The sequence below is a fragment of the Amblyomma maculatum genome, chromosome 1 (genome assembly GCF_055883805.1).
Source record: "Amblyomma maculatum isolate TAMU_Amacu chromosome 1, ASM5588380v1, whole genome shotgun sequence".
Lineage (NCBI taxonomy): Eukaryota > Metazoa > Arthropoda > Arachnida > Ixodida > Ixodidae > Amblyomma > Amblyomma maculatum.
The window spans coordinates 307,337,369-307,360,455 of NC_139344.1; the positions used below are offsets into that span (position 1 = coordinate 307,337,369).

General features: G+C 46.7%; 1 pseudogene; it reads right to left on the reverse strand.

Moving 5' to 3' along the window:
* Nucleotides 1–21,984: 21,984 nt before the first annotated feature.
* LOC146207015 (uncharacterized) lies at nt 21,985–22,653 on the reverse strand (annotated as a pseudogene).
* Between the last annotated feature and the right edge of the window lie 434 nt (nt 22,654–23,087).

A 23,087-nucleotide genomic window follows, 5' to 3' on the forward strand; every position in this document is an offset into this window, starting at 1 on the left:
ACTGAGTAATAGAGTAACGATTGAGAACCCCTTGTCATATAATTAGAAGGAAGCAGCAAGACACCCTGGCAGAGTAATTAAATGCTGAGTGTATGTTAACAATCGCCCTTCTTTTCATTCAGTAATAGTCAATTTGCAAAGAAATATCGTGATCCTACATTATTGAATCTATCACAGTCCATCTTTCCAGAGCATAAAAAGGGAGAATTATCAAGCAATAGTGAAAGAAACAAATGAAAAGGCAACCTAGGAATGAAAAAAAGAGACGATAAAGATGTACAAGGAAATAGAAATTAAATTTTATCGCTGTCTTAAAACACCTCCATGCTTTGATGTACAATCCACCCCCTTCCTTTCCCCCCCCCCCCCCCCTATTTTTAAGCTTTATTTTTTTTCTACAGTGCGAAATTTTATTTTTTGCCCATCTTTTATTCTATATTGGCTTAAACCCGTGGTGCTTTTTGCGCTGCGGGCTGGACAATGAGATCTTTATTTCTTTTTTAATTGCCCACGCTAACTTCAGTAATGATATATCCGCAATGATCGCATATTATTATTTTTCAGCACAATCCTGCATTGCTCTCCTGCCAGTTCATTGTACGGCTGGTATCGAGGGACAGCGGGCGCTCTTTTGTACGGCCTTCTCAATTGCCACGGAAGTAATGAGAACGTTTCTCACGCTCTCCGCCGCCGTAAGAGGCGCGACCTACTCACAGTTCGCGTTTGCTGCAGCAGAGACGGGTGGGTTTCGCTTGGTTACGTAGTGCACGCTACACCGAAATGAAACAGAACATAGTTGCTTTAGCTTCCTGTCACCAGTGTATTACACATGTGAAGGAACTCTTTATAACAAAATCTGCCCGTTACAACCTTCAGAAAGATAAATCAGTCTTTTTCAAAGGTGGGATGAACATATTACAGATACTGCTGTCTTATATGCAAAACATGATGTATTCATTCACTGTTTATAAATGACTATACTGGACTTACAAGTACTATAAGTCAACATATTAATACAAGGTTTATATGTGGCGTGTCTGCCCGGTTTACGGTCCGAAAAGTACTCAGGCTATGCAGGGCGCCGTGTGGAGGTCCTGGAAATTTCGTTCACCTGGTTTTCTTTATTTATGCGCACTGCATTGGGCAGTATATGGCCTTGAACTTTACAGTACCGAGAGAAATCAACACCACTCAAACTTTTTAAGCTAGATTTCCTATAGATATCGCCCGGTAAAAACATCTAAGACGACTACTGTCATCAAATTCCGGTTTTATTGGCATACAGGAAAATCGCAATTCTATAATCTGTAACATGCATGCTGGAAGGTGCTGTCAATAATGACAATTTTCGTGGACATCAAAATTTAGCTTTTTTTTGCGAGTTTCTTAGCTCTTTTAAATAGCCTGAACAAATAGCAATCCATCATTAAGGGAACAAAGTTCGTCTGAGATAGGCACGCGTCTATTCAGAACTAGAAATGAAAACATAAGGAAACGTCTCCCGTGGCAGGTGTGTTTTATCACAAGTCTTAAGTTCAGTAAAATCCGTTATATCCATTTGCAGACGCTATGACCACGTCAAAAGCTCCTCGGCGAGGTCATGGGCTCCGCGCCATGACTCTTCACGCAGCCGAGCTGCTTACGAGACTCCATGTAATTGTGACAGCTGTGATGACTAGAAAAGCACCCCACACCTCCTTGAATGGTAGACACGGCTTTAAAGGGACAGAACACTGGAATTTAGGTCTCACTTTTTTTTCGCCGCAGTGGAAAGATTGATGTTTAAAATGTTCGATTGCATAACGGTTTTGCTAGAATCGGTGTGGAAAATTTTTACCAGTAATTTTTCGCTCAATGCGTGTGCCCGTTTTTATGTAGTCCGATGCTGGAAACCATGAGTAGCGACCGCAATGACGACTGGTGGTCGACAAAAAAGACGTACCGAAAACAAATATAACTTTCACTCGCCAGGCAGTAATCAGACATTGCGTAGAACAACGTCCTTTTCAGTTTCACACTCGATGTTGTTACGGCACAATCACGCACGCCCTTGTCCACGAAAGTTTTAGGGGGCACTGTCATTGCTTCATTAACGAAATTGCAAACACTGTGGCGCCATTTAGTGGCAAAACCTGAAAGCATACCTTTCGTAAATCGAAAGAAGGGGTATTTTTTTTCAGGGCGCACTGGAGAGAGCGCAAAATATAATAAATTATGGCAAGCACTCCTAGAAGAAAAAAGAACAATGTGCAGTTACGAAAATCAGTAATATTTTGCTTGCATGTAGTCACGTGGGAGTCTACACTGAAAGTACTAGGGTTTCTCCGCTAGATAGCGCCTCTGTTGTTTTTATGCAATTTTCAATGGCAAATTAAAATTGTAAAGCATCTTTTCTTTGATATTGTACTGCTCGATCAGTGCTATATGAGGAAATATCTTTTCATCTCCACCATAATCTCATGACACATTTTGGCCAGTGTTCTGTCCCTTTAAAGGAAGGTTCAATTTTTTTTAAAAGAGAATATGGTTTTTGCCTTCCTCAAATTTCTTTTAAGGAGGGGCGGGTTTTGAAATCCTCCCTTCTGCAGAGTAAAGATTTGTGCCCAATTTCTTGATCGCAAGTTGCTGCGTCAGTCGCGAGACTACATACTCTTTCAGCCGAGTGATGTACTTTGAACGTAATGCATATGTAACTTAAAGACCCTGGCTTAAATTGCGGCTGCCCAAAGCATTGCCAGTATATCCGGTGGTTCATATGCGACCATCATACAGTCACACTAAAGGGAGCTACCAGGCACGGAATGTATCCGCAGTTTATACCTCATAGATCTCAAGTATTAGACGGTGATTACGCGTTGTTATGTTTCGCCACCGACAAGTGTGACAGCTGATGCGGCCACCGCATAGCAACAGGCAGAACAGCGAGCGCCGGCCATTTCGGCGCCGTCCATCGGCCGCCCAACGCCCCATCGGCCGCGGGCAAGTCTCGACGTGATCTTGCAACGCGCCAAATGTGTGTGCGTGCGTGTGTGTGCAAACGCTGGCCAAGCCCGGAGCTCGAGGGAGAGTTCGTCGCCCTCGCCCGTCTGCAGGAGGTGGAGGAGGTGCGGGCGGGGCACCTGTGATTGAGTCATCGCCTTGTCTGAACATGCAGGGCTCTCTCCCTTTCCCTGCGAACTGGCAAGCCTGTAAAAAGCAGCGGCAGAATCCGCTGCGACAGAGACTACTTTGACGCGCCATTGAGACGACACTAGACACCAGCTGTGTGAGAGTGCCTGTATTCTCTCCGGGTCAGCTTCTCTGCCCGTTCCTTGATGATGTTGTAGTAAAGGTTGTTTCGTTTGAAGACGCCTCGTCTTTGCTGGGGCCGTCCGCCGAGCCACGGAGCCGCCAGGCCAACGCTACCGAGGGGCTGCGAGCCGCATGTAATAACTGCTGGCAGCGGTGCGATACTCAGGCGCACGCCCAAACGTAATAACTGGTAGGCAGTGGTGGGACGACGAAGCCGTAACCGTGGTCGGAGGGACGAGCCAGGCGATACCGTCGTCCAACAACTGGTGAACAGCGGAGGGACGAGGACGACCAAGCCGTGAACGTGGTCGGTGAAACGAGCCAGGCCTGACCGGGGTGCAACATCTGCTGGGAAGAGCGGAGATGTCCCAGGCGTGACCCGTGCAACAAGCAGCTCAGCGGAAAGCCGGGATCAGTGCAACGAGCCCTGTGTGATGACTGGTTGCCTGCAGCGGAACGACTGCATTGGGTTCTTGGCTGCGAGGTTTGGTGAGTGCGGGACGTTCTTCTACTGAGTTTTGCCAGGCTTTTGTTAAGTAGAGAACAGAGCTGGTAATTGTGTTGTCGTTGTTGCTGGGTTAATTGAAGCAAGGCAATAGTGGGCAGTAGAGAAGGCAGCACTCAGAACAGCAAAGGATTTGGATTTGAAGTCGTTGCGCAAACCGAAATTGTTGGAGCCTGTGAAGGAGTTGGATTTGCGAGACAAACTCAGAAAACCAGAAGTGTTAAAGGCTATTCTTGAGTTGAAAGCTGAAGACGACGAGCTTTCGGAATGCCTTGAGATCATTGACGAACGTCAAGAGGAACCTGAACGTAAGGAACGTCACGAGAAAAAGGACGTGAACGTAGAGAATGTCACGAGAAAGAAGAACGCGAACGTAGAGAACGTCACGAGAAAGAGAATCGTGAACGTAGGGAATGTCACGAGAAATAGGACGCCCGCGTAAGGAAACTGATGCAGCTGGAGATTTCAGCACATAGAATGAGCGTGGAAAAGATTAAAGCTTTCAATGCCATTCAGTGTAACGGTTCGATACCGCGAGACGGTCCGCCACCGTTCCTCACCGCCGAGGATGTGGCCGAGTATTTGGCAGACTTCGAGAGTGTCTGTAGAAATAAACGCTTCGAGCGAGATAGTTGGTAGCTCTTCTGTCTGCTGAAGCGTCGGAAGAAATTAAGCGCTTGGTTGGCGACCGCTTGAAAAATTACGATGAACTAAAAGAGTCATTGCTGATACGATATCAGATAACGCCTCATGATCTTCGGAAAAGATATGACAGCGAGAAACATTGTGACAAGTTGCACTTTGATTTGGCGTATCAGTTGAAAGCCGCTGTAAGCGAATGGCTAGACAGTGCAGAAGTTCCGGAGCAAATCGAACTTGCACCGGAGTGTGAGACACAGCTTGGGGAAGTGGCCGAGAAACATGACCGCAGTAGTGAGCCGACTGATCCTCGAACAGAAGAGCATCGTGCTACCTTGGTCGAGCCTCTAGCTGAGACGGTTAGCACAGGCGTAATCGGCGAGAAGTCCGAAGTGACGCCGTTAAGTGAGGTGAATTCCATGCCGACCCATGTAGCTGTAGGAGATAGTTCTATCAAATGAGTGTGGGGAACTGGTAGTAACTGAACCGCCTCTCGAGTTAAATGCAGAAGCTTGTGTAGAGTGTGGCGGAGATGGAAACAAGCTAGGAGATGACAAAATTTCGGTTTCCGAAATCAGCTTCGTCGTAGAGCAAGGCACGTCGAAAAATTAAGTGTCGATCAGGGAAACTGCGCAGCCCGCGAGTTGTGATCAGCCAGGGCAGACAGACGAGGAGTGCGCGTACAGCGAGACTTGCGAAGGCGACAGCGAACGACCAGAGCAGAGTCATAATCGTTCGTACCCCGATACCACGCTAGGTTGTGCATGGCGGAAGTAGAATGGTGGCGAAGGCTGGGCCCAAAAGCGGTTCAACGGTACCGCAGCATAGCCACAGGTCGGGGGGCCAACCACTCAGATTAAGAAATTATACTACTACAAATTCAAAGTATCAATCAACATAAAAAGAATAGACATTTTGATAACTTCGCTTGTGAATTAGGTAAGGTATTTTATAAATACATTCTTAATTTTTTTTAAAATCTTGCAACACTCTTATCGCTTTACTCCCTTGACGTTGCATCGGTCAGGAGGCGCTGCCAGAGGTAACCAAGGCAACGGAGCTGACGAAGCACGAAACGGTTTCTTATCGCTGTCGGCTGCTCGTCTGCTGTGGTGCGGGCCTTGGTGCACCCGGGAAAGCGTAATTTAGTTGGCAAGTGTGAAAATGTCCCTTTTGCGAAGATTTCGACGTCTTTGCTGGTCGCTGCTCTGTTGCCGTTTGGTGAGATTTAATATCCTCCTGCAGCCGTGTTTTTTGGTTTCGTCCGCTTCGTCGTGCGGGCAGTGCGAAGTCTTTTTGCAGCAGTGTATTGCGCTTAGCGTTTTATCGCAAGATGAGCCCGCACAAAGTGAGGAAGCGATGCTCTGTGGCACGTTGCGACAGCGTGGACTCAACCGTCGGTGTCTTACCGCTTCCTGGCTGACTTTCACCGGTGAGCAGATCTGGAGGATGCACACAGACTCAATATATGATCTGGTGAACACTCTCAAGGTTCGTATGCAGACAACATTAATACAAAAGAAAGTAGCCGGGGGGGACAGCGGCCGATGTAGCTCAGTTGGAAGAGCACCGGACGCGTTATTCGGAGGTCGTGGGTTCGGGTCCCACCATCGGCACGTTGTTTTTCTTTCTACTTTGTGTTTATTTATCTTTCCCCTAAACACATTTCATTACTAATTTATGTGATTATCAAGTAAAATTAAAAAAAAAAAGAGTACAATCCCCAATACTTTCCTTGGCCTCGCCGACTGTCGGCTTGTTTCCTTCATGTATTATAACGAGCACCCTCATTTCCCCTTCATTTATCTGCTTGTAGCTTACGGGGGTCTCGGTTCTGGCAGTCTTGAGGCCATAGGTAGCGTAAGAGGGTTCTAGCACAGCTTTCGCCCTCGCTCTTGATCACGTTCTACGTGACGCTGGCGGTAACACAAGACGTGCCACGTCCGCCGCTATGGTTGAGGGTGGCGCTGGTGAACACTCTCAAGGTTCGTATGCAGACAACATTAATACCCAAGAAAGTAGCAGGGGGGACAGCGGCCGATGTAGCGCAGTTGGAAGAGCACCGGACGCGTTATTCGGAGGTCGTGGGTTCGGTTCCCACCATCGGCACGTTGTTTTTCTTTCTACTTTATGTTTATTTATCTTTCCCCTAAACACATTCCATTACTAATTTATGTGATTATCAAGTAAAAATTGAAAAAAAAAAGACAAAGTACAATCCCCAATACTTTCCTTGGCCTCGCCGACTGTCGGCTTCTTTCCTACATGTATTATAACGAGCACCCTCATTTCCCCTTCATTTATCTGCTCCTGTGTTAAGCACGTTTGTTGATTCTAAAGCTCTCTGGACTGGTGCAATCTTGAAATTGCCTTGAAAACAGCTGTATAATTTCTGCCGAAGAATTTAATTGTGAAGAGTGAACCCAGTGCTCTATGCTCCACGTATGTTTTGATGCACCTAAAAATTCATGACATTTTTATTTCAATTGCAGCTGTCATAGCTTTGTTTTCTGCAAGTGCATGTTTCTTATCTGGTGATGTTTTGTGGCAGGCACTTCAAGCCTTTTCCATGCCTCGGCTGTGATCATTGAGATGATTAGCCCACTTAAACAGCGCTACAGTTTGTGCTGTCATCGACATGCATTTTTATTGTTGTGATTTGTTGCTGTATTTTATTGGTTGATGCAATAAACCATGAATATGAAAACCATTATTGTTCACTTTGTACACTGTTGCGAACTGGGCACGGGACTGCCCCGTTGCACCAGTGTTTCTGGACCGCACCTTACGGTGCTGAGGGACAAAGTAAATGGCCAAAGTACTTGCATGACTTGCAGCAGTATTTGTATTATGAACTTGCATGCGTGGTCTATTTGGAAGTGTTTCTGCCTTTCTATGCCGCCACCTTTGCCAACCAATTTCATTGTGTTGGAGCAACTGCTTATGAACAAGGGCGTAAACAACAGAAACTCGAGTTCTTTTAGATGGCAAAGGTTGGCGCGCGCTGAAAGGCAACAACCTTCAAAACATGCAGGCTCGTCAATGCAACGCGGCGGTAAAAAGACAAAAAGAAAAAAAAAACCTCTTTAAAATTCGCGCCAAAGTGAACGTATAGACGAAGTCATTTGACGTCATGGCCCCCAATTTTTATTGGTTGCTGGAGCCCATGAGCCGCCATGTTTTGTACGTATGGGTGTCTATGGAGCCTTCGCTACCAAGTACATATACCTTGGGTTGTGTTCACGAGAAAAGCAACAACCACAGTGCAAACACGGACACGGCACACATGGCCCTCACGCAATCCCAAGCGCCCCAGCTGTCGAAGGAGCTTGATCGCTTGATTGCGCGCCGGGTAGCTCAGAGCGAGGCGACGCACTGAGGGGCGAGCCGCTAGGGCAAATGCCTAGAAGGGGGACTGACGCGACTGGCGTTAGCAGCTGTTGTTCGGACTTGACTGAAAGTGAGTCATGCGCTGCTGGCCGCGATACAGACGCGGCGCCGCACTTTGACGACACCGGTGTCCTACCACAGAGAAAGAGATTGGTAAAGCGCGGACACTCGGCGAAAACTGGCCCCAGGAAATGACGCGTGACTTGTTGCGCTGCCGCCGATCCATGGAAGGCGGCACCAGCGCGGACATGCGCGGACGCGCGCGCGACGGCACTCGCTGCAGCGGTAGCCCGCCGGAGCAGATGACAGAAAGTTGTCGAAGGGAGCAAGTAGTTGTCTGCTCGTGGCTCGCCGCGCCTGTGATGCACAGACCGCATATTTTTATCTCTCGTGGGCTGCTACGCGGAACGACGTCAAGGTGAGCAACGTTTTTTGCTGAACTACGCTGCATTGAAGCAGTTTAACATGACCAAGCCGGCTGGTGTCAATTAAGTTTCGCAGCTCGTGAACAGGCGCGCCGGCTGTTCAGGCATAGAGAAGTTCAGACGCAGTTCGTGACGCTCCGGCAGTTTCCAACCGCGGCGAGGTTTAATATGCTGTGTTCCTGCAAAACTGAGCTGCATTTCGAACAGTTTATCTCAGCATGCTGGACAAAGTGGCATGTGAAGGCACCAAGGCACGCCGTTGCGCAAACATGGCGTATTAGCCGGCCGCTGCGGCCAGGCCTTACGCGGTTTGCCGAACGGCTAGTTTTCTTAACAGGGCGACGGTAAGGTAAGAAATGTTGCATTCGTGACTTTCTTGTCAAACTGCGCAGTATTTCAGGCAGTTTAGCTCAGTACGGCGGCGACTGCGCTTCAGAAAGTCGCGCGTGAAGGGCAAGCTAACAGGCATGACAAGGCGTGCTGGCCACGGTGACGTGACATGGCGTGAGGTGGTTTTGCGTGGTGTCGCGTTTAACAGGGCAACCGCAAGGTGAGATATGTTTCATTCTTGTCAAACTGCGAGGCATTTCGGGCAGTTTAGCTCAGCACGGTGGTCTGCGCTTCACAAAGTCGCGTATGAAGGGCAAGCCAACATGGCGTGCTCGCCGGCCACGGTGAGGCCAGGCCGCGGTTTTGCGAACGGCTACTTTTGGGTGGTATCGCGTTGCATTTAACGGAACAACATTAAAGTGAGAAATGTTTTATGCTACAAGCTTCATTGCTTCAGCTGTTCAGTGCTTTAGAGGAATATTGCTAGTTTTGTAGCTGTTATTTTACTCATTGTAGAAATGCATTTTCAGATAGGTTCGGTTAGCCTGCATTTCCTGGCCTCTATTTTGCAAGAGTAGATTTTGTATCAATTTTACGAATGACAGCTTTTCGGTTCTGGACCGTAACTGCTGTTCACCAAGTCTTCAGTACACACCCACATGCACAGATGTGTGCGCGGTGCAGTGACCTTACATTCCATTGCAACCTTCTGCATCATGTTCATTCCCTTTCCAACAGCACTGCATGGACCCATGGACTGCAGCCGAAGCACGGCAGATGCGACGAGTGACTCCTCTCTTCCCTGAACAATACAAGTTACCCTTGCTAAGGTAGCCGCGACTGGGACTGTGTGGTTTATAATGCCTGTTTTGTTACATATCATTTGCCTTATTTCCGAAATGAACGTTATGCTATTTTTTGTTTCTACCTAAGTGCTGTTTCTCGCCTTGTGTATTTTTATTTTTCTTTACTGTGCACATCGCCTAATGTGTGCCAAATTTTGTCAACGCATCCGTCAACATCTTTTGCATCTCTTGCGTTTTATATACAGCAAAATAAATGTTCATTCACAAAGCACTTGGCGTCTTTTCTGCAATGCTGTTTTGCAATGGCTGTGGCGCAGCTGTGTTGATGGCCAGTTTAGCGAACTGGGAATCTATTTTTCATGTTATGCATGCTGAAAATAAATTGAAACACTAGCAGACCATGTAAAACCAAAATATAGCAAGAAAAGGGAAGGAGGAGGAGGTAAACTTTATTTAAAGAAGAGGTCGTAGGCGCGGGGTGGGTTGACGTTCCCGTCCCCGCGGTGGGCTCCTCTTCTAGGCCGGACGCCAGGTGGCCGACCGACCATGTCGTTCGGCGACCTCTTCAGCCCGCTCAGGGCGCAGCGCATGCTAGCATTCAAATCGCGCGCCTTTCAGCAAGACCGGAAGTAGTTGCCACCGGCCGCTTGGTGCGCTACAGTCAAATGGGCCGCTGGGCCCTATGGGAGTGTCCGCTCTTTGCCAATCTCTTTCTCTATGGTCCTACTAGCTCCGGTTGCCGCTAGCTTGTCAGAGATGGCTCAGAAAAAAAGCAGAAGGCCAGTATTCCAGTGCTGCCGACGAAAAACGCGGAAAGGCAGGCGCGAGAAAGATTGCTGCCATCGTAAGGAGAGCAAACTCAATTATTGCCAAAAGAAAGCAGGAAGCCTGTGTTCCAGTGCTGCCGTAGAAAAAAAGCGGAAAGGCAGGTGCGATAAAGAATGGAACAAGTGAAGCTATCGCGAAAAAGAACGAGACTATCCCAAACGCACAAATGCGCCCGTGCCGAGAAAATGTGTGACTGGTGCGCAACCAGTAAGGAGAGGGATATGTTCAGAAAAGTGAGTGATTCATCCTCATGTGGTTCTTTGCACAGAAACAGGGAGGTAAGGTTGTTCCGTGAAACGGACAGCCGAAGCTGTAGTGAAAGGAGCGATCTCAACGTTAACGTCGATAACGTGAGAAGAAGCCTCAGTTTTCACTTGTTGGTGTTTTTCTTCCTGATATAGGATTTTGAACATTTGTATTGATTATCTTTGTTTGAAGTGATGTTTTTGAAAGTGGGTGGAACAGCACGAAAAGACGAAACGCAAGAAGAGACGCACAACAGACGAGCGCTGACTCGCAACTAATTTTTTTATTAAGAAGAAAGCGGATTCTTATACAAAAAATATGTCACATAACGTTACAAACTTTCCACATGCTACCCATAAGCACTCCTGTGGGCCGCTACAGCCGTCTGCGGGGCATTCCAAGAGGATGTGCCGCATCCTGCGCTCTGAGCTTTGGCGACAAGCTCGTTACTTTAAGGAGTGCTTATGGGTGGCATATGGAAAGTTTGGCAGCGAACATCAGCGAGACAGGACGTACAAGGAGTGGGTCCCCACTTCGCAAGAGACGATAGAATTTTTGTGGGCATCCGCCCTTCCTCATCTTCCTAAAAAGAAGGCTGATGGGCCTACCGGAAAAATACAGCTGCTGGGTGATGCGCATCTGCCTCCGCAACATCTGAAGACGCTTGAACGGGGACCAAAGTACGCTAACGAGCTTGTCCTTTCACCTGTGGAAAGACTGACCCTATCGAGGAACATCTCCAAAAAAGTCGCCGAGGGAGTACGCCCGAGGTTCCTGGAAGAGAGCGTCAACGCCCTGGTTGCATCCTCGGCGGCACCACGATGATGTAAGGACTTACGTTCTCTTGTGGACTACTTTGAGTGCAATAGATTGCGACTAGTTCTCTCGGATAAAGAAGGCCATTTTGTTGTAACACCGGAAGACGTGTTCGCCGAAAAGGCTTTACAGGCTGTCAAAAAGTGTTTTAAACGTGTAAGTGTGGATTGTGGAAGTGTAAAGGAGCAGGCCGTATTGTTACTGAACCAGTGTAATCTTGATTCGTTGGCGGCGGCAGTTCTGAAGACAAAAGGCGATCAGTTGGATTTATTTTTCTCCGCAAAGACTCATAATGTTAACATTCCTTTTAGAGCCATCATATCGGAAGCTGGAACTTGGCAGTACTCAGTGTCTAGCTATTTGCAGAAGCATCTTTCATCATTGGTTGTGGAGGACCCTTTCTTGATGGAAAAAACGGACAATATGATAAATTTCCTGAAGCATAGTAATCCTGGTTTGTGTTCAGGTTTCAGCATTGATATAGAAGACTTATATTACTCCTTGCCTCACAAGGGAATTATGAACGCGGTTAAAAAAAGTATCACCGAGGAGAATGATGAAGTAGGTTTCATGGGTCATTGCGGAGTTTCTATTGATTCTTTCCTGGAACTGTTGTCCTTTTATTTGAAATCAACTTACGTGGGTTGGCGAGGCGATGTTTATGTACAGAAAAAGGGCATTTGTATTGGATCAAAGGTAGCGCCTGTGTTGAGCAATATTTTTTTTAGTGAAGTTGATAGACAAATTAGTAAACATGTCGATGGTTTGGTGATACGCATCTTCCGATATGTTGATGATTTTTTAGTGCTAATGGAAAAAGACAACTTCAACAGGAGAATGGTGGACGTCTTAAAGCTGTTTCGGGAGTGTGCAAAAGGTTTGTCCTTTACTTTTGAAGTACCGTCGAACGATATCCTCCAGTTTCTGAGCATAAAACTGTTTTTCAAACGTGATCACTTATGTTTCATGTACTCCCCAAGGTCCCAAAAGCAGGTGTTAAGCTATTCTTCTGGACACTCAAAAATTGTAAAAAATGGAATTGCTAGTAGTTGCATTCGCTCAAGCTTGCTGAGCTCATGTCATCATTGCATTCATGATAGTGTATTGCTACAGGTTCGTAGGCTAAAAACTGCAGGATTCCCGGATTTGGTTATTTCGGCAACATGTGCAAAGCTTTTACGGTATTACGGAAAGTTGAGCTAGTTGGTACATGATTGCAAATTACGAGCGCTGCGACGGAGAACAACAACAACGAGAGAGTGAAGACAAGGACAGGCGCTACTATCAACTGAACGTTTATTCGAAGAACACAGATTAAATACTCGCAGAAGACAACCAAGGGCACATGCGCTTCACAGAATTTTCCTAGCTATCCAGATATACAATCTCACATTCTTGGATGCTTACAGATGGTGAGCTCACGCACGTGTCACTGTTCTTATGGATGTGATATGACTCTGACAGTTCTCTAGTCATTTGATCTTTGTGTCTAAACTTAATCTTGGTTTTGTTAAAAAGCGGTAGGCATTTTTTCCTACTAGGCACATTTGACCCACTAGGTTTATTCAAATGACAGTCCCTGTAATGAAGGGCCAAATTGCATGAGGGGGCACTATTCAAAGAAGTGTTATGCTGGCGCAGGCGCGTATTAATACATTTGCCGGTTTGCCCTATATAATTTTTCCCACATTTAAAAGGTACTTCATACACAACCCCTTCTTCACATGCGACAAAACGCGAATCATGGTTCACTTGGCACGCACCTTTTCTTGTTCTACTTTTTTGTTTCTGATCTCTAGCCCTTCTGTCAACAACCGCACAAATTTTGCCCAGCTTATTAGGAACCGAAAATAACACTTTAACTCCATATCTACTGCCGATTTGCTTAAGCCTGTGGGATAACCGATGGATATACGGGATCACTGCATACTTCTTTCTATCGCTATTGATATGGACTTGTGTATCTTCTCTACCAAAAGCCTTAATCTTCTTTATGATTTTATTGCTAGCTAGAATTATCACATCCATCGGGAAGCCCGCTAACCTTAACCTTTGGACCACTTGTTTGAAACTATCTATGGCGTGAACACATGATTTTGTAACAGCAGAACTTAAACAAGACACTGCAATGCCACATTTTACTATCTTCGAATGACCTGAATGGTAACTAAGCAAGGGCTTCTCTGACCGCTGTAAAAAAGACCAACAAACATGATCCAACTTTTTTTCCAATCTTATATCCAAAAATTGAAGCTGATTTCCCTCCGGTAATTCAAACGTAAATTTCAATCCATACCCACAGTCTACAAATGTTTTTAAAACCATTTCCACTTGACTATTGAAGTCCTGAGCTTCAACAAAATCCAGATAATCGTCTACATATCGGAAGACCTTTTTTACATAGTTACCTAATTTGTCATTAATGGATCTGTCCACGTAAGAAAGAAATATGTTGCTAAGAACTGGAGCCACTTTTGAGCCAATGCACACCCCAGATTTTTGTATAAATAGTCTAATAGTGTAAATGTTTAAAGTGTGGTGTATCGGTTGGCTCCTTTTATGAGCTTTTGTCTTTTTATCTTAAATCCACATTTGTTGAATGGGAGGGCAGACTATAATAGTAAGAAAAATGAATAGGGATTGCTTCAATAACAAATTTAAAATAAAAATAAAAAAAAATAAAAAAAATATAAAAAACATTAACTCTACTATCGAGCCCAGCCGCCGCCACGGGAACGGGCAAGTCATAGCGGATTTATTTGATTAGATGTTTTCACTGCAGTTATGTCGCGTTTTACATGTTTCTTGCTGATAACAATTGTTCGTTAATGTAGTTTTCCGGGTCGGAGCAGGGTCGTCGAGGAGGCCAAGCTTTTGCTGTGTGGAGGGGGCAGGTGACGCCAGGCTTGTATTGCCTGGGTGTTGTTCCTTGCGGAGATGGTTGGTGGACGGCTTGGGCACCTGTAAGATCTTGATACAGATTAGATTAGAGGCCCCCACCCCTTAATTTTGTTCTCAGGTGTTTTGACCCCCCCCCCCTCGTCAACGCACCCCCGCCCCGGTTCCCCACCACCCTCCCTTTCTTCTTGATTTGTTGGTTTTTCTGAGTTTCGGGTTATCGCAGAAGACTTGGAGGAATTAGGGCGAGGCGAGATGAGGGAAGGCCCTTTGTTGGGTTTCCTGTTGGGTATGATGGAGATGTAGGAAGGTGGGGAAGAGAGAGTTGGAGGGCAATAGGACGGAAGGAGGGAACGCGGAAGGAGAGAAAGAGAGAGAGAAAGAAAAGGTAAAATATTAATAATAAAAGTCTGTGTATAAATATATATATATATATATATAAAAAATCACCTTCTTCTCTTCTTTTTGAAAGGAGAGGTTGTGTTAAATTGGTACTTTTTATGTGACTAGGGAATTCGCAGTTTATGTAGTTAATTAGTTTAATACTCCCCCCCCGTTCTCCTACCTCCTCCCGTCCCCCCTCTCCTAAGTGTGACAGCTGACGCGGCCACCGCATAGCAACAGGCAGAACAGCGAGTGCCGGCCATTTCGGCGCCGTATCGGCCGCCCAACGCTTCCTCCCGCGGGCAAGTCTCGACATGATCTTGCCACGCGCCAAATGTGTGTGCGTGCGTGTGTGTGCAAACGCTAGCCAAGCCCGGAGCTCAAGGGAGAGTGCGTCGCCCTCGCCCGTCTGCAGGATGTGGAGGAGATGCGGGCGGGCCACCTGTGATTGAGTCATCGCCTTGTCTGAACCACGGCCGGTCTCGAGAGAGAGAGCGCGCACTGCGCTCTTTCTTACGGCCTTCTCAATCTCCGCGTGAACAATGGGAACTTTTCTGCTTGAGTCACGCTCTCCGCCGCCGCAAGGGGCGTGACCTGCTCACTGTTCGCTCCTCATCTGCTTCAGTGGCGGCGCGTGGCTTTTGCCTGGTTTCGCGCTTTCGCCCGCGGGTTTCGTGGTGAGTGCATGCCCCTAAATGAAAGATTACAGAAGGTAGATGCTGCAGCGGCATCCTGTCAGCGTGCTACAGACGTGAAAATAATCTTTATATTAAAAAAACACTGTCGTTCAGCAAACGTTCGACAAGCATATGACATGTATGGCGGCATGGTGTCTACTTTTGTTCATTTTAATCTGATTTTCGCCCAAGCCTGTACAAGAAGATGAATAAAAAAAGTGAATGAGCAGTTATCACATCGAAGCTTCTTCAAGGCAAAAATAACAGCAACAATGGCAAAACAACACCGTCTTTTAGCGCTAGATGAGAAACCATCGAGGTAACACCGAAGATGAAAATAATTTTATAAAAATATAATGTAAGTTGCACAATGCTTACATGACATAAAGTATTAGTAGTATAACGTCAGAGTAAACGATTTTAAGTTTTGTTTTCAATTTTGCTATAATTTATAGACCAGCAAATGTTTTATGTTGTATTATAAACATTGTTTTAATTTTGCAAATAAACGTTGGTTTAATGAAATGTTTACATGATATCATAATTATTTCGTGAAAAAACAGGAAATCTATTTCAAGCACTAATTCCTAGCAATATTTTCTTTCTTTTTCTAGTATGTTTTTGAACTAATAGTTCCTTGTAACTATCTGTGCAGTAATGCCTGCCTTAGAGAGCAATCGCTGCCGCATTATTTTGGTAGAATGTTTTGCTTATTACACATTCGCCACTGTTACTCAAGGGACACTCCTCAATAATGGATATAAAAGCTTTTCTCTGTGCTATTTATTCAGAGGTGACTATAGGAGTTGTATGTCGCGCTGTATTGCGCGCCTAGGCACCTAGTGTCGACACCGACGAAATCATTTCAGCTCTACCGCAATCAGTAACCGAGGAACTGAAAGAAGTGATGGTATCTCCTGTCATCCCATTACCCACTGTCACGTATTCTGGTTTAGCTTACGTCGCTGGATACATTGTGAAGTTAATCAGTGACTTCGGGTTTGACGCTTGTGCTATCCTTCTTGAAACCAGCGAAAGAAGCAGCCCCATGTACACTATTCTGCGAGGACAAGATTCTAGCGGACTGCATTATCCACAACCAGCGTTTGTAACCCTCTTGGACAAGGTTGTGTCTTTTTTTGAAAAAGCTGTCGTGCACCTACCACACACAAATGTCCTTGAAGTCCTTCAAATCTTAACCTAGCGAGCACTTGAGAACTCACCTTTGCTGATTGCCCGGAAGGCATTGACAATAGCCAAGGTCCGCTTCTTTAATATGTGAGAAATTTCTCAGACTCCTTCTTGTCAATTATGCTAAGGAGGTGACAGACAGGAACGAAAGGCAAGCTCGTTATGTGCACAAACCGTTCAGAAAGATTTTGAGTCTTTAATTTTCTAGCCGCATGTACCGTTTTGATGAATGAGTGCAATGTGTTAACTTTGAAGGACATTTTTATCATTTCTTGCTGCTCTTTTAAATTATGCATATCTGTTTATGCCCATTTCCTTGATTAAATGTTTTTTTTTATCACTGGTATTAAACTGACTACGACTGTCTACGTGTGCGTCAGTCGCGAGACTACGTATACATATGCTGCCTTTCAACCTACTGATTTGTTTTAAACGAAGCTAGAACAGCCCACTTCACTAGACAACTGAAATTTTAACTGTATGCGTAAATTTTTGTTCCTTACTCTGAATCTGAGACGTGCTATGAATTTTCGTCAGTGCCTGTTTTGCTCTAAACGAAAACGGCAGCGGTTGACAGAATACTTTGAATATCCACCGAACAGTTTGCCATGCACTAGCGTCAGGTCGCGCTATACCTGCTTACAGCTTTCAAAGGCACACTGCATAAAATGGTACATATAGTTTTGTGAAAAATTTAGCGGCACCCGAAAGTGCACCCGAAACTTAATTCGTCCGCGCGCGACAGCACTGACGAAGGCGCGCGCGCTCTCGCGCGCACGCGCATTATTGACTATTTTATTGCTCATACACGATAAATCAGACGCTGATTACGGCTTCTTCCTATAAGCCATAAGGGGTGAAATATCAGAACCTGCCGGTTGCAACCGATGCGGGCGGAGCGAAGAGCGAGCGCGCGTTTCCCTTGCGCGTGAACGGCTGTAGCGGAGGAGCAGCAGTAGCAGTGGGGCGGTGGCGACCCCACCGAGGCGCGGCGGGCGGTGGAAACAGACCCCATTGGAGAGGCCGTAAGAGAAGAGAGAAACGCGCTCTCCCTCGAGACCGGCCGTGTCTGAACATTCAGGGCTCTCTCCCTTTCCCTGTGAACTGGCAAGCCTATAGGGACCGGGCGCCCGTTGTATGGCGCCACTGTCGCCTCGGTGGAACAGCGCCGCCCGCGGCAGAGTGCCGAAACAGCGGAATGCCGAGGCAGCTGAGCTATGGCTGAGCGGCGCAGTCGTTTCCGTTCTGCGAGGCGTTTTTAAGCCTGTCTCTACCCGCAGTTTTGCGGTGTGGCTTTGAGCTGCTTTGAGTAATCGCAAGGAGTATTTTTTGACCGGGAAATCTTGAAAAAGAAAAGGGCCGTTCTCGGCAGGGCGTGCGTGTTTTTTTTTTTTAATCCGCCTGGCGCATGGTATTTCTGTTATATACTCGAAAATGCCGCGCGCGTGATTTCACCATGCGCTAGGAATACCTTCGTTAGGCACTTGTTAAGGCAACTTCGAAGCTGGAAATTGCACCTGCACTGCGCGTCCATCTTATATTAGGTCTAGTCGAAACCTGCCTGAAGATCAAATACCGCCTAGCCGTGTAGACGTGGCACCAAGTAGTGGTAGTTGTAATGGTCAGCGTTGATGTAAAATGAAAAAGATGCTGCACCTGTCTTTTTTGGTAATAGCTAGGCTCAAACGATTCAGAGTAGAATAATAGCAAATGACATTCCAGTTTCAACCTTGCAACGAGAGCTGTAAAAGGAGAAAAATAAACAAGCAAGACAAAAGTAGGATACTATTTATGGTTGGAATAGCAAACACAGATATACTTCCAGGACTTCCTGCACAATTACGCTACAATATCTCACTGAACCCGGCCTTGAGACGATCAAACTTAATCATAATATAAGCCAAATGAGTAATACCACATCTGCATTATTTTTACATATACGACAATGCTCTTGTTGAACACATCGGAGCTGCTACATATAATTGCCTTAGAAAATATTATACTATACATACCTTTCTCCCGACATGCTCCGGAGGTTGTGAAAAGAAAAAAATTTAATTTCCTGCTAGCGTTCTCTCAGCGTACGAAGTTCAATGCGATTGACCGCACCTGCCTTGAACATCTGAAGGCAAATAGTCCAATACTGTCAAACTGTTAAATATAATAAAAAAAACACAGTGTCATATGTTGTAAGATAAGCCACCGACAACTAAGAGAGCGTTCTATTGTTAAATGAATCCCTCTGATGGCTCGTTCGCTAAGGTGGTCTACTTTCTCAGCGTACCACGAACTTGCGGGGCCGATACCTAGCTGACCTCGATACTTGATGAGTGTGAGGGGACACGATCATGTATGTAGTTTTCTATTTGCACGTAAAGAAATCCGGATAACTGAAAGCCATTCCTTTTACAACTTTGTCACTGCAGCTTGCCGGAATGCTGCTAAATCTGTTTACATTGGCCATAGAAGCAATTTCTGAGAGAGGTAAAACGGTCTTGTCATACTACGCCACAATCAGGAAATCTCACGTTCACTAAAACGCCGATGAGAAACACATATATTTAGGCGGGCCAGGAAATGGACGCTGCTGAGAAAATACGTAAAGCCGTGTCAGGTGCAACGTGAATGCGAAAAAAAAAAAACTGCTACACGGTCTCCGAAATTTAAAAAAAAATGCTATGTTTATGCTCGTTTCCACAAATTAAATTGTATTTTTTTCTTGTTCGACTTTTGTATGAAGCCGATAGCAGATTTTGTGACCATGCGGTATTGATTGAGCTGTGAAATGAGTGATTTTATTAGGCGAAATGGATAAGTCACAAACAAATGTTAACAAATTCGAAGAGTATCAACGCTCAGCTCTCAGCGCATTTTCATTGGTTGACAAACGAAAAGAGGAAAAATGACAAGATCATGGTAATAGGAATTGTTCATGTCTCCTATCTGCTCTTTCTGTTAAGAGAAAAAAGTAAATTATCTTTGACTATGTCAGCGAAAGTATCTGCACAAACATTGTCTCTGCCCATCACTGAAGATCGTAACGCAGCCCGAACGACGATGGTGGAGCTGCCTTTTCTTTTTCCGTGCTGGGGTTTTCTTGTACACAGGCGGGGAAATGCTAGCGTTGTAACTTACGCTGTTGGGTTACTTGGATTTCCAATTGTCAATAAAGTGACTACAGATGAAGGAGTGCGGCTTCGACTCCGAGACTCTCGTGCCGTCACTCCTGGGGAACAGAAGGCACAGAGCATCCCGTAGCAAGCGGAATTTTAAAAATTCGGCACTTTCCATGACCACACAGTAACCAAATACGTAGATTCGTGCCTTTACCTTTCAAAGAACTATGCTTAGGTAACCCGCCACTCATGCTTCTGTCGAAACCCGTAGAAATGAACCGACTTAAAACGTCCGACGAGTTTACGTAGCTGCCAGCAGAGCCAACAACGCACCGCGTTTCGCCAGCCTTGTTTGGCCAGACTTCATTTCACTGGACATATTCACACAACTAGCCCAACTTTCTGTTCTCTTGTGGATATATTCACGCACAACGTCATCTAAACCTTAGGATTTCCAATTTCCACACAAACCAACGACAAACAGTACGCTCCAATGCGCTGGCAATGCGCCGCCGGCGTATTCCGGCGATTGAGCGATGCGCCGAGAGGCGGCGCCACGCGTTCAGCTGTCCGGTCCCTATAAAAGGCAGCGGCAGACTACGCTGCGACAGAGACTACTTTGACGCGCCGTTGAGACGACGCTAGACACCAACTGTGTGAGAGTGTCTGTATTCTCTCCGGGTCAGCTTCTCTGCCCGTTCCCTCATGATGTTGTAGTAAAGGTTGTTTCGTTTGCTGGGGCCGTCCGCAGAGCCACGGAGCCGCCAGGCCAACGCTACCGAGGGGCCGCGAGCCGCATGTAATAACTGCTGGCAGCGGTGCGATACTCAGATGCGGGTGGAGCGGGCAGCGAGCACCGCTTTCCATGCGCTGCGCGTGAACGGCAGTAGGAGACGCGGTGCGATGAGCGGGTATCGACCCCACTGAGATGCAGCGGGAAGTGGAAGCGGACCCCATTGTGAAGGCCGTAAGATGAAGCGCGCTCTCCCGAGAGACCGACCGTGTTCAGTTATGACTTCTGCCTTACCAGCTTGTTCCTTTCGCGCTCCGAATTTAGACTAATTCGAGATCTTGTGGCGTTATGAGGGGACAGTCTTCCGCCGAGCCGCCACTCCGCGTGTGCCATTCCCAGGATTCCCGACCATGCGCTTCAGGAAACCGGTCGCGCCTTCCGCGACGGCCCGACAGCGCGACGACGCGTAACTGAATGGCGAATAAAAACAAACATTACTATCTCGTCGCGCATAGCAGTTACATATAAGCTTTCCGGTGAACAGGTTGAAAACTTCTTAAACTTTTCTTTAAAGAATTTTCATTATTGTGGCTTAAATATTCTGTTTACTCGTGGGCAACGAAATATGTTAGTATGGAGCCTACGAGAAGGTCATGAAAAATACCCCACTTATGACTTACCGCTCCACTAATTTACAGTATATCTCAATGATATCAGAGTTTTAGCATAATGTTTGAAGGTAGCATAATGTTCTACCTTCAAAAACGTTTAAACTATTTTACATTTCAGGGGAGCAAGAAGTTTCATGCCCTGTTTTCGCATTCATCATGCATTCCCCGCATCGGCAAGAAACGTGTGGCGCCCTCTTTTGATGTGTTTTACCAGACGCACGTCAGTGCTTTGGTTGATTGTTTGGAGAGATTGAGTCTGCCGTATGAATAAGCAGTTATATCAAAAGTGCCCCCATCAGAGCGTGGCTATAACCACGGACTGCTACAAGAAAGCGCGTTTTTCTTGACAAGGACGTTTATTACTGCAAGCGCTTCCACAAGTAGCAATAGCGAGATAGCGCTAGTGAGATACCACGCACTGCACATTAACCATGCAAAGCAATCACGCTTCCTAGTAGGAAGTAGGAAAATACTGGCTTCCCGAATGCTAGTGCTAAAAATCTCCCACTACGATGCTTATGGTTCTTGCACAGCGCATTTCAGGTATTAATGTCGTATGTTAGCTCTTCAAAAATTTAGGTGATGTCGTGCAAATGCAGCACCGGCACGTTGACGTGAATGGTGTAAGCGTTGCAGTGTTGTAAGCTTCGCACATGGGGCTGCCTTTTTTTTTTTGCTCGGTGCTCCGTTGATTGTGTGCAATAGGTAATCACAGGTAATTTCGCCAATCACGTCGAAGATGTATATAATATGAAGCGATAAAAAAGACATCATTTAACGTGTGGGGTCCACTCCAGTCACACTTGAAGTGAGCGCCTTTGCCGCGGCTACCCATGCGCCGCCCCCTTTACTACGTCCCTCTCCTCGCTCATGCCAGGATAACCGGTCCCGGCGCGATTGATTGATTGAAAACACGTTTATTCCACATTTTTTTGCGCCGAAGGCGCTACGGTGCACGGGGGGGGGGGGGGGGGGGGGGGTATTGTAGAGGGGAAGGGGTAAGGCTGCCTCCGTTTTGTTCAAATTTCCTGGAGGCAGCTAAGTGGAGGTTGCGTGCCTCTCGTGAGCACTGCGGAGCCAGACGCCGGCCAACGGCGCCTCCGAGTCCTGGAAGAACATGAGGAGTGCTCGCCACAGCTTGATGGCACGATCTCGAGACGAGGTATCGGGGCAGGTCCAGGCAGAAGACGGCCATGGTCCCCGCTTAACGGTGGCCAGGGCTCGAAGACGAGATGGTGTATAGAGAGGACATTCCCAGAACAGGTGGCTCAGATCCGCACTGCAGTTGCGCCTGGAGCAGGAACCAGATATAGGTAGCGTCGTGCCATCCCGATGAAAGCGATTCAACACGAAAGGAGTAGGAATGGTGCCAGTTTGGATCCGCCGCAGCAGGACCGATTCTCGTCGCGTGAATATCATCGGGGGAAGTGCAGATCAAGAGAGGGGTTTGCCCACCGCCGTGAGGTAGGCGGTACGATGAAGTTTCATCACTAGCTTCTCCGAGATCGGATCTGCAACCTCAGGTGGGGTAGCGTCGGAAGGGGGAAGAGTATGGGAAGCTCTGGCTAGCACGGTAGAGAGATGAGCGCGTGCTAGTCTATGAGCCTTCTCGTTTCCGGAGATACCGCAGTGCGCGGGGACCCAATGGATGCTAACGTGTTGACCACGTTTGCGAAGCAGGCGTGCGTTATGCCTGATCTTCTGCATTACTGAGCACACGCCGTCGCCTCACTCTCTCTTCCTCGCCGGCATCGTCTTCAGTGCGGGTGCTCCTGCTGCTGTCTCTCGGCGACGACACCCCTGATCTCCGGACATGTGAGAAATAAACAACTCTGTTTACACGGCCTACCTCAAGTCAGTTCGTCTGCCCCTGGGGCAGAGGAATCGCCCACAAATGGCACCCAACTGGGAACGGGCTTGTGCACCTGAAAAGCCGGAATGCAGTGTAATAGTGCGTAGAGCGTCTTTTATTTTGTTTGGCGTTGTGCGCGGTCTTTTTTTGGTTTTGAGAGTTATGGCTTGTTTGTATATTTGTAGATAGAGATGAAGTTTGTATTTTTTTGTATATAGACATACGTGTATATGTTAGTTTTAAAGTGTTGTCGTCGCGATTAGCCTTTGTGACTATAGCCTTCTGACGC